Consider the following 12,809-nt stretch of genomic DNA (forward strand, 5'->3'; position numbering starts at 1 on the left):
CCCATTCTTTCTCTCAACTTTCCATCGAGAAAGGCCTAAACTTTACAGTAAAACACAACATTCACTTACCCTTTTTCGAGCATTGTCGGTCTGGTCCTACAGATTTTGGACCTTGTAATGGATTGGTGTGTTTACGAAGGGATGATAAGGTTTCCCTTTGGAATCCATCAACTAGGGAGTTCAAAATTCTTCCTTAATCCTCGGTGTCTAGCCCTCCTTTAGCAGATTTCACTAGTTTTGATTGCCTTGGTTTTAGGTTTGATTCTCAAATTAATGACTATAAAGTTGTGAGATATGTTACAAATTATTTTGTACATAAAGAAGATGTAAGCAGAATTCCTGATTGGAATCACCAGGTTGAGTTGTATTCCCTTAAAAGTGATTCATAGAAGGAAATTTTAGCTCCTGATGTTTATCCTTATGATGGTCCTCCTGAGTTCAATATTTATAAAAATGGGTTTTATTATTGGCAGGAAAGTGGGAATTTTGATTACCTTTTCCTTTCATTTGACATGGTTAATGAAAAATTTTCAACTTTACCATTGCCTGAATTTTGTAGGTTTTTTGTTGGTCAAGTTTTGGAGTTTAAGGGACTGCTTGGTGTTATTGTTTATCCGTTGCTAGGTACCGACAAGTTTTTTGATTTATGGGTTATGAATGGATCATGGACTAAACAATTCAGTATTGAATCTGTTTCTGGAGTTAAGAGACCATTGAGGTTTTGAAAAAAATGGTGAATTGTTTCTTGAGACCCCAGATCATGAACTAGTGTTGTTGGACCCCTCGAAACGAGAGCTTAAACATATTGGAATCCATACTAATTTGACCATTTACATTATTGTTTATGTTGAGAACTTGGTTTCAGTCAATGGAAGAGAAGAGCATGAGGAACATATAATACGTCGGCCAGCTGAAGACGCATCAACTTGATGCTGAACACGAACATCGATGGGGAACTACAACAAAAAGGGGTAAGATTCAATGGGATTTTCTCTCTTTATGTGCAATTTATGCCGACTATATTGTCTTATGAGGTTTTTCAATAATGCTATTATTGTTGGTTCTCCATATATGTCTTCTATTGATTTGTAAATACAGAGAAACGTGGTTGAATCCTGTTTGTTTTTTATTGTTTTAATGAATTTGTGAGGTTTCTTCCTGTGGAATCGATTAGTTTTAACTCTTGTTTCATGATCTAACAACATGCACATCATGATGTGTAGGTGTGCATATACATGTTGTGCATGGAGTGCTTTTGTTACTTGAATTGTGCTTTAGAGATCTCAATGTCTCCAGTAGTTTGAATGTAATTTGAAGTTGAATATGGGAGCTATTATTATTATCGTTGTTATTATGGTCATGTCTTGTCTTGTAAAAATGAAACTCAAACTACCGGCAACCGCTGTTTGTCTATGTTTTTCCTGCCTCTTTCTTCAACCAACTGCTTACATGTTGGCATTGTGTTATATAAATGCAAGTTGGTTTCTCACTTCAACTATGGTTGCTGATAGTTTGGATTGTAGTTGTATTATGCTACTCTTAACCGAACCAAATCGTTATCGAGGGTATTAACAGAGGTAATTAGGTTAGATATACATTATTCTTTGTTGAGAGTTACTGCACTGCATATGTATGCAGCAGTCCCGGGCGTGCTTCCATGCATGCTCATGCATGATATGGTTGAGATGGTTCTAGAATTAATAAGAGTCTAGAAGCTAGTTGGTTAGCATAACAGATTGCTGTTATGAAATTCTGTTAAGCAGTTTAAGCTTAGTAAAGCTGGTATATAAGGTGCAGGGATTGTAAGGCTTGTAATCATCTTTTATTGGTTGAATAAAAGTATGTGTACTGAATCTAAGAGCTTGCTTGTTTTCTCAACATGGTATCAATCGCCAAACGGTCCTAACCTTGTTGTTCGTCCGCTGCGTTGAGTTCGTCCTCCTCCTCCTCTGTTGCCGCCGGCTTCCATTTCCAGAGACGTTTAAAATGAAAGGCCATCGGCGTACAGAGACTAAACCGGTTCATGCTCACCTTGCCATTGATGGCACCTTTCTTACACATAGCAGAGACATGGGTGGGCATGAAGAAGAGGGAGGAGGCGAGGAGTACTTGTTCAAGATCGTGCTGATCGGTGACTCGGCCGTGGGAAAATCAAACCTCTTGTCGCGTTTCGCAAGGAATGAGTTCGATAACAACTCAAAGGCTACCATTGGAGTAGAGTTCCAGACCCAATGCGTGGAAATTAATGGCAAGGAAATTAATGCACAGATCTTGGACACTGCTGGTCAAGAAAGGTTCATAGCTGTTACTTCCACTTACTAAAGAGGCGTTGTTGGTGCTCTTATTGTTTATGATATCAGTAGGCGTAGTAGCTTCGACAGCATTAAACGCTGGCTTGATGAATTTACCACGCATTGTGATACTACTGTGATAAGAATGCTGGTAGGGAACAAATGTGATTTGGAGAACATTAGAGAAGTAAGCGTGGAGGAAGGCAAGAGCCTTGCTGAAGAAGAAGGCTTGTTCTTCATGGAGACATCGGCCCTCGAATCTACCAACGTTCATACTACTTTCGAGATCGTCATCAGGGAAATCTACACCAATGTAAGCTGAAAAGCCCTCAACTCTGATTCGTATAAAGGCGAGTTGTCCGCGAATCGAGTCACACTCAAGGACGGGGTGAACCCATCCAAGGAGGTCTTCTCCTGCTGTACAAGATGATATCCGCACTTGTCCCTGACCCTGCCTCCCAATTCCATTTCCATGCACTCTGCTCGTCCCGGAAAAAAAAAAGTCTGTCAAGGATCCTTGTATAAGAGGATGAAGATGAAATAAATGAAGGTGAATAAGAAGAACGAAAGGAAGCATCGACACTTTCGATTCAAGTGAACGGAAGGAAGCATCGACATTTTCGATTCAAGAAGAACAAAAAGAAGCATCGACACTTTCGATTCAAGTGAATGGAAGGAAGCATAAGCACTTTCAATTCAATGGTTCATTTTTTTCATCAAAAATGTTGAATGTTAGAAATTAGTTGTAATTAGTTTTTAGAGCTTGCTGTAATAGTGTGTTCAAGGTCAGAAGAAAAGAAGAGAAGAAGAAGCAGGGGGAATGTTGAGAGTTATTGCACTGCATATGTATGCAGCAGTCCTGCGCGTGCTTCCATGCATGCTCATGCATGATATGGTTGGGATGGTTCTAGAATTAATAAGAGTCTAGAAGCTAGTTGGTTAGCATAACAGATTGTTGTTATGAAATTCTGTTAAGCAGTTTAAGCTTAGTAAAGCTGGTATATAAGGTGCAGGGATTGTAAGGCTTGTAATCATCTTTTATTGGTTGAATAAAAGTGTGTGTACTGAATCTAAGAGCTTGCTTGTTTTCTCAACATTCTTGAAGTGATTTCAATTTGTTTCCTTTGTGGAATGTTTCTAGAGATTGTTTCTTCTTCTGCACTAGAGTTATATATAATAATTCCTTGTGCCTTTGTGTGTTCTTATACAGAGTTAGTAATGCATTTACAATAATATAAAATTAATTTTTCTGTTAGATTTATTTTTATTCGATTCGATAACCGTGTTTTCGTGCATTTTGAATATGCATAAAATAGAATCTTATGATCCTGCAGATGCAGATAAGAACTGGAACAATGCAAATGGTCATACTCTTTACTATGCTAAGCATCTATGCAGGTATAGTAAAAATTTCTGATTTTTTTTAAATTTGTTCGAATTATTTCTTATAAATATTGAAAAGGATATCAAGATAAAAATTTAGTTACAATTGAGAGGCCAAATGAGATGTTTCTCATTAATTTAACATCTAATGTCATACCTTTGACAGCAATTAACAACGATGCAGTGATCATTTTATAATTGAATCGAAAGTTTAATGACTATTTTATAATTTTTGAAAGCTTAGTAGTAAAAATATTATTTGAACATAATTTAGTAGTAAAAATGCATATTTTTTATAGAAAAGGTAAATGATATTTTGATCCTTAAAGTTATATTTATTATCACTTTGGTACTTATTTTTTATTTAACACTAAATGTTTCAATCTTAGTACAAATTACTCCAATCTATTTGTATGTTACAAAAAAAAAAACAAAAAACATGACACTCTTAGACCATGATGCACATAATACATATTAAATTTATAAACCTTCAATAAAATTATAAAATCCCAAAATGTCCTTAAATTTTGTTTTAAAAAACTATTTACTAATATGATATATACTTTCATATTATTTTTTAACAAATTTAACATTTAATTTAATAGTATAATTTCATTCAGCCTGTTTTCAATCAAGTCAATACATTTCTATATATAATTGATAGTTATTAAGCCAATAATTATTAATTTTTAATAATGTAAATCTGAGGGTCCGTTGTTTCACTGAAAACAATTTTCGAAAAATGAATTCTTGAAATATGAATTACATTTCTGGAAAATATTTTCCAGAAAACATTTTACATTGTTTGGTTGATGCATTGTAAAATGGTTTACACTGTTTGGTTAGTTTTTCTGAAAACAATTTACCGAATTTGTTTTTTTTTTCTTTTTTAAAAATGTATGCATATTTATATTTTTCTTGTTATTTACCTTATAATTTTTTAAAGTTATTTTTATAAAATTGTATTTTATAAAATTTTGTAATTAAATATTTTATTTCTGTAAGTACACCAAATTAAATTTGTAGATAACATTAATAATTTATATTGATTGCGTTATAAATACACAATTTTAGGTTTGAAGTATTCATTATACATATTTATTAGCATTTTTAAAATTAAATTTTAACTTATAATTAATATTATATGTAAGTTTAATTGATATAATCTTGATAATGTATTAAAAATATATTATCAAAGTAAATAATTAAAATTACATCATATTAAAACAACAATAGTTCATCACATTGGAATAATAATAATATTTTAAAAGTGTATAATTAAAATACTGTAGACACTCGTTTTTGTCCGGGTATTTTATTTTATATTTTATTAATAATTATTATTATATGTTTATCTATTATTATTATAATTTATAATTTACATTTTTGTTTACAAGCCCTTAACCCACAGTACAATGCCCAAATGGATTTAACCCAGATTACAAGTTCAAGCCAGAACCCAATTGGCTAACCCGACCCAATATCAACTCAATATGACTCGACCCGATTGAAGCCCAATGACCCAACTCAGTGACCCGATTCAATTAGGGTTATCAAACCCTAAACCAAAGCTAACAGCCAGCCGCGCCGCTTGGCTTTCCAGCTCCTAGATGTCGCCGTGTGACTCTTCAAATTCCAGCCGAGCTTCACCCCGACAGCTTCCAAAACAGTAACAACATACATCCAACAGTGACAAGAATAAACATCAAGTCAGAGAATGATTATCCTAGAAATATAGGATATTATTATCCTATTTTTGAGGCCTCACATCCATCAACAAATCAACATGCAAAGCAAGATAAAAGAAAAAGCAACCAGATCAAAAAAGGGGAACCATTCGGGTTTAGTAAAATAGAGATAACTAGAGAAACAGAGAGATATCGAAATAAAAAAATAGAGGGAACCTCAATCTGATTCGAACAAAACACCAAGAGAGAACACATAAAAGAAAGAAAAAGAAGAGAGAAAGGGGCTTACCATCATTGGATTCACCGAAGAGTCCAAAAGGTCGCCGGTTTCTGGGGTGTTACAAAGGTAAAGTCTCTTTAGATCTAGAGCTTAGGGGTTGTATTTAGGCTAAAATATGATGGGTTTCGGGTAGAGGAAGAGGAGAGGAGCACTATGTGATTTTTTTTACTCTCCGATCACCGCCGGCTGTTGTGAGTGCCACCGGCGGTGGCGGTTTGATTTCTTCTCCGACGAGGGGTTGAGAGAGTTCTCAACTCTCTCCCTCTCTGTTTTGCTGGAATGAATGAAATGGGGAAGATGGCCTTGTTTTGGCCTTTGTTTCGTATATATATATATATATATATATATATATATATATATATATATATATATATATATATTAACCGAAACGACGCCGTTTTATGAGGGATTAGGATGGTATTTTAGCGTTTGGTTTTATTGCGTATGGAGGGTCCTTTATTTGTAATACTTTTATTTTAGTCACGTAATGAAATTTTAAACTTTCATTTTCAGTTTGTTTGTTTATTTTATATTTCATTTTAGTCACCTATTTTGTGTATTGTGTATTTTTGCTGATATTCGAATCTGACCTATAATTTATGTAAGTTTCATTTTAATCTCTGGGCTAATATTTCTTGTAGTGCTTCTAATTTTTAATGATATCAATTTAGTCCCTTCGATAACTCTGATTTTTTTTTTATTTTTTACCTTTTGTTTTTCTTTTATTTTAATTTGGTCCAAATGTATGTCCATTTATTGTCTGTTTATCCCTTTTATTTCGGTTTGTTTGTATTTTCAATGCCTTTTAATTTTATTATTATTAATCGGTTTAGTCAACTATATCCTTTTATTTTTTGCCTTTTTGATTGGAGCATGTTACGTTTTTATATATATTTCCTTTTATTTAACATTTAACATTTACTACCTTTAACATTTGTTTTTCATATTGGTAGTAATTAACGCAATTATATATATTAGATTTGTTTCATACCTCAGTATATTAATGCTATATTTGCCGTATACATGTACACGATGAAGCTTTCTATATGTTACTTTATATATTTTTGTATTTATGTCTTACGTGTTACTTTATAATAAATTAAGCGTACTTGTATACTTTATATTTATATGTAGAGTGTGTACATATGCTCGCTTTATTTATGTATTTTTATTTGTGTTGTTTTATTTCATTATTATTCCTCTATTTAGCTATTTATTAATTTTATTTTAAATATTTATTATCCAGTATCTTTTCTTCTATTTGATATTAATTTTTCACTCGAATGTTTTTTCAAGAACGTCATTTGTAGAATGGGAATGAAAAACACCATTTGATCGAAGTGGTGTAATCCGGTACGACATTCGAACAAATACGAACTTGAAATAAATCAATTTTATTCTACTAGTTAATTTATTTATTTTAGTGATACAATGTGTATTGTTTTAATTCAAATTTATTTCATTGTAAGCGAATGCAAATTGTTGATTTTTATTTATATTCGATTCATATATTTATTAACGAGGGAACATTCTTTTATGAGAAAATAACCCCAGTGACAAAAAATGCCTTATAATATACGATTTTAACCAACTTTTTTTGGATTTGCCAAAATGACCAACTAAATCGCAATGCGAAATATAATTCGCAACGCGATCGATAATTCGCAACGCGATCTCCGGTATCGCAAATCAGTTTCCAGATTCGCAACGCGAACTTCGACTATCGCATTGCGATTTATTCCAAGTTCGTTGCGATAGTCGAAGTTCGCGTTGCGATTTATTCCAAATTCGTTGTGATAGTCCAAAATCGCAACGCGAACTTCGACTATCGCAACGAATTTGGAATAAATCGCAATGCGAACTTGGACTATCGCAATGCGATAGTCGAAATTCGCAATGCGATAGTCGAAATTTGCAATGCGATAGTCCAAGTTCGCGTTGCGATAGTCCAAGTTCGCATTGCGATAGTCGAAGTTCGCGTTGCGAATCTGGAAACTGATTTGTGATACCGGAGATCGCGTTGCGAATTATCGATCGTATTGCGATTTAGTTGGTCATTTTGGCAAATCCAAAAAAAGTTGGTTAAAATCGTATATTATAAGGTATTTTTGGTTACTGAGGTTATTTTCTCTTCTTTTATTGATAAGAAATAGTCGAGTTAGCTTTCTCAATGGAGGATTGCTAATTTCGATATGAATTATATTTTAATTTTATATTCGATTTGTAATTTTCACCATTTACAATAACGTGTAAGCGATTCAGTACCAGTTTTTGGGCATTGTGGGGGTGTTTATCCTTCCCCACATGTAACCGACTCCCGTATCCTTTTAAAACGAATCTTTGGTAAACGCAGACCAGTTTTCGTCTTAAAAAATATTTTTTTAAATTGTTTTAAAAGACGTTTTTTAGGTATTTGACCTACCTAACCCAAAGGTCGATGGCGACTCCTTTCAATTTAATTCCAAATTAATCCAAAATCACTAAATTTTCCAAATTAAAGTCATAATCGTTTTTTTTAAAATAACATTTAATTGTTTTTAAGAAAAATGGTTATGACAAATACATCACATTAAGACAACGATATTATCCAACCATAACAATACAAAGATATTGTCTAATTCATAATTAGTGTTACAACACATCAAACCAACAGATTGTTAAAGTCTATAATTAATACGACATGTAAAAGAAGTGGTCGTTACACCAGCCTCCTCGATATTGATTAGTTTTCCATTGCTGGTAAACATTGAGCAACTTTAAGTGATCCGATTCTAAATGTAAAAGAGATCTAACCTTAATGGAACATGCAAATTACAACTGACCACAACTAACTTATATACAACTAACACATACAACTACTAGAGGAACCTCTCGAACCAATCACTTGTTTCTGTCATCAAATATTCACCTGTCATTCAGTAAACTAAGTTGAAATATTCAAATACAGAGGAAAGAATGCTTAACTTGAGCATACAAATGGAGCTTTTACCATATCTTGTAATCAGCGCACTTTAGCTGTTAAATTGTACACTTCGACTTGTGTGTTATCAAAGGCATTGAAAAAGAACATAGCTCCCATAGTCAGTGTGTAGCCACTTCAAGTAAGGAATATAAAAACAACATTCACCTATCATTTTTGTGAATTCATAACAAATATTTTCTTCTCATCTTTAAAAATAATATAATAGTTAATCAAACTGCTATTCATTTTTCCAAAAGTCAACATCATTATCAAGGAAAAAAATAGAAGAGAAACTCTCTCAGATTAACGAGCTCTAGTTTCAAATAAAAATTCATTCGTTAATATATTAGAATTACATCAATATGCTCACATAGATCAATTCCTATATTTGTCCCAAATTCATGATCTAACAAATCTAATTCCTCTCTTAAAAAAAATTCTAATTCCTTCAATTTCATATCAATTTAACAAAATAATAACTAGACTGTGATTTTTCGAAAAGGAAGGAAGAAAGAAACACACACAACAATTGAAAAAGGAAGAAAGAAATAAATAAAAGTATAATTACCTCGTGTTCTCTAATGGAAGTTTGACTATCCCAAACAAAAAAAAGTATAAAGAAATAAGTAACCGAAACGAAAACAATCAAAAGCAAAATCAAACGCTTATAGAGAATGAGGAAAGAGCATGGGCAAACAAGAAAGACTGGATACCACTGAAACTAAAAACGAAGAACATGGAAGGCAAAACAAGAGAATATTAACACTACCTGCACAATACCCATTTCACCATAGATCTAAATCAATTAAAAATATAAATTTTAAGAAACTAAAAAGCAAATAAAGGATCACCTAAATTGTTAGAAATGTGGAATCGACAAAAATAGATTACGGTGAATGAAATATTTGGAGAAAGATAATATCGTATTAGAAACAGAGGCAACATTGAAAATGGCATAAGCATTTTCACAATAGAATGGAAAATAATCATTTAAAAATCTTCCCTTTATATGCTCTAAGAAAATAGCAAAATAAATGAATGAAAGAAATTTGGTTTAAGAGAAAGATGGAAAAGAAGGATGAAGTTTTACTTGTGCTTTCGTCGGTGACATTCATCAGAAAAAAGGATAGTGTTGTCGATGGGTGGGAGAAAGAATTGAGAATTTGTTGAATTGAACTTGTAATTTGTGTGGAGGCAATAGAGAAGAGAGTTGTGTAAAACAACTTACCGATAAAAAAGGCGCAAGTCATTTTACGGGAAAATGACTTAATTTTACGTTGACTTGCAAAGCAAATTACATTGACTACACATTTTCCTTAAGCCAAACACGTGAAAGTATGTAAAATATTTTCAGAAAAATAAAATACAGGCAAACAAACACATCCTAAGATTAAATTAGTTTTTCTTTTTTCAAGAACATTGTGATTTGTCCTTCCACATCTTTAACAAGCTCCCTTTGTCCTTTTCTTGTTAAACAAATAAACAAAAACGTGTGATTTGTCGTCTTCCTTGTTTTCTTTCATTTAAGTCCTGATTTATCTTCCCCAAGATAAAATCTTTGAACAAAAAAAAAAAAATAGAGGAAACAAAGAAGGTAAAAAAAAGGGAAGGAAGAAGATGCAAGGGTTGAGCAAAACTAGAACCCAGTTACCAGAGATGTTGGTGTTGGAGATCCTGTCGAAGCTTCCCGTTAAATCTTTGACACATTTCAGGTGCATTTGAAAGACTTGGGCTTCATCCTTTCAAACCCCTCATTTCATCGCCAAACATCAATAGAACAACCTCAAAAACAACAACCTCAATCTCCTCCTCAAACGCTATCACGGTAACACCCATGATGACATCCATTATTTCTCTCAACTTTCGAGCGAGAAAGGCCAAAACTTTAGAGTGGAACACAATATTCACTTACCCTGTTTCCAAAATTGTTGGTATGCACCTATAGTTGATGGTGCTTGTAATGGGATCTTGTGTTTACATGATGCTGGTAAGGCTGCCCTTTGGAACCCATCTACCAGAGTTCAAAATCCTTCCTCAATCCATAGTCCAGCACCCTCCTGCAGTAGATTCCACTAATTTTGCCTGCCTTGGTTTTGGGTATGATTCTCAAACTGATGACTACAAAGTTGTTAGATTTGTTACTAATTACTTTGAAGAGAATCTAGATGAAGGGTTGATGGCAGATTGGATCCACCAAGTTGAGTTATATTCCCTTAAAAGTGATTCATAGAAGGAAATTTCGGTTCCTGGGGTACATGCTTACGGTTCTCCTTTGTTTAATAATTATATAAATGGGTTTTATTATTGGCAGGCAGTTGGGGATTCTTATCACCTTATTATTTCATTTGATACGGATAATGAAAAGTTTTCAACTTTACCATTGCCTAAATTTGGTGGGACTCTAGCACAATATTATCTCCAAATTTTGAACTTCAATGGACTGCTTGGTGCTACTTTTTACCCGAGGGAAGGAACTGATAAGTCTTTTGATTTATGGGTTATGAATGGATCATGGACTAAACAATTCAGTGTTGAATTTGTTCCTGGAGTTCATAGGCCTTTGGGGTTTTGGAAAAATGACGAATTATTTCTTGAGAGCTCTGATCATGAACTGGTGTCGTTTGACCCCTCCACACGAGAGCTTAAAAATCTCGGTATCCATGCTTATCGAGAAACAATGCAGATGATTGCTTATGTTGAGAGCTTGGTTCCAATAAATGGAAGACAAGAGCACGAGAAACGGATAATACGTTGGCCAGCCGGAGGTGCATCAAATTGATATGGAACACTAAGATGGATGGGGAACTACAACAAAAGAGGTAAGATTTAATGGGAGTTGGTCTCTTCCTATGCACTTCATGTTAACCATATTGTCTAGTGATGTTCTCAATTAACGTTGTTATTATTTTGGATTGTATATGCATGTCCAAGATGTTGAATTGTTTAGGTTTCTGTTTGCTTTTTGTTGTTTCAGTGGATACGTGGAACTACCTCGTACGGATTTTATTAGTTGTTAACTCTTATCTGCAGTTCTATTGACCTGCATATCATGATTTGCAGGTGCATATATATGTGACACGGAGTGCTTTTCCTACTTGAAATTGTTTCAGAGAGCTCAACATCCCCAATAGTTGAATGTAATTTGAAGTCGAATGCATGAACTATTGTTATCATTATTTTTATGATCATGTGCTATTGTCTGAACTTTAGATCCAATGAAACAGTGTCAATGGTTTGGTCTTGTTTCCTTTGTGGTATATTTCTGGAAATTGTTCTCTTTTTTCTGCAATAGACTTACGCCTATCTTTAGTTATTTACACGAGCTTCTTTGTGTGCTTATAGAGATGGTTTTGTCTTGTTTCCTTTGAATCTCTTTCTCCTATAATTTGACAATGAATGTTTAAATACCCTACAATCGTTGGTGTTCGAATTTGAGACCTCTACGAATTACAGTTATTCCTTTAACCATTGAAGTCATTTGATTTATACTTAAGGATGTTTATTGAGAAGATCTAAAAAAAATGATATTATTCATTAATAATGTAGCATGTTGTGATTCACTCACACTATATTAGACTCGTATACTGGCAATACATCAAATTTGATTTTTTTATCATTTAAAATTTATGATTCCCATAAATGGATGTTCATTCTGCAGCAATGACAACAAAATTGGAGATTTGGTTTAATGGTTGTTTGTCGACGGAAACGGTGGCAAAGAATGACGGTTGATGTTGGCAAAAGGATTTGGAATTAGAGTTTTCAAAGTATTAGAGTTTTCAAAGTTTTGAGTTTTTTTTTTTATTTATTAAAAAGTATAATTTTAAGTTTTTATTTTATTTTAAATACAAATTTAAAAATATTAAAAATGCGAAAAATATTAGTAATGAAATTTTTAACGACCGGGAGGAATGAGACACCTAAATAATAACACTAGACATTTAAATTGATTTAAAAAAGTTTAAATACTTAAATAAAAAAAATATAATTTTAATTATTTTTTCATATTAAGCTTAATAAAATGCAAAGAAACAAATATTGGATTCCAATATTGATAAAATTTTCTCCTATTGTTTTATATAAATTCTAGTCAAGTAATAATTTTCAAATTATTATAAAATATAACCATGTTGAAAAGCTAAATTTATACATAAAACAAGTTTACATAAAGACAAAAAAAAGTTAGATACACTAGTTTGGCAGGC

General features: G+C 32.9%; 2 pseudogenes; both read left to right on the plus strand.

Annotated features, from left to right (window-relative positions):
• The first annotated feature begins 547 nt into the window (after window positions 1–547).
• On the plus strand, window positions 548–11,472 carry LOC120168888 (annotated as a pseudogene).
• Window positions 2,064–2,777, plus strand: LOC120168892 (annotated as a pseudogene).
• Window positions 11,473–12,809: the final 1,337 nt, after the last annotated feature.

This window comes from Hibiscus syriacus, unplaced genomic scaffold (assembly GCF_006381635.1).
Source record: "Hibiscus syriacus cultivar Baekdansim isolate YM2019G1 unplaced genomic scaffold, ASM638163v2 tig00111741_pilon, whole genome shotgun sequence".
NCBI lineage: Eukaryota > Viridiplantae > Streptophyta > Magnoliopsida > Malvales > Malvaceae > Hibiscus > Hibiscus syriacus.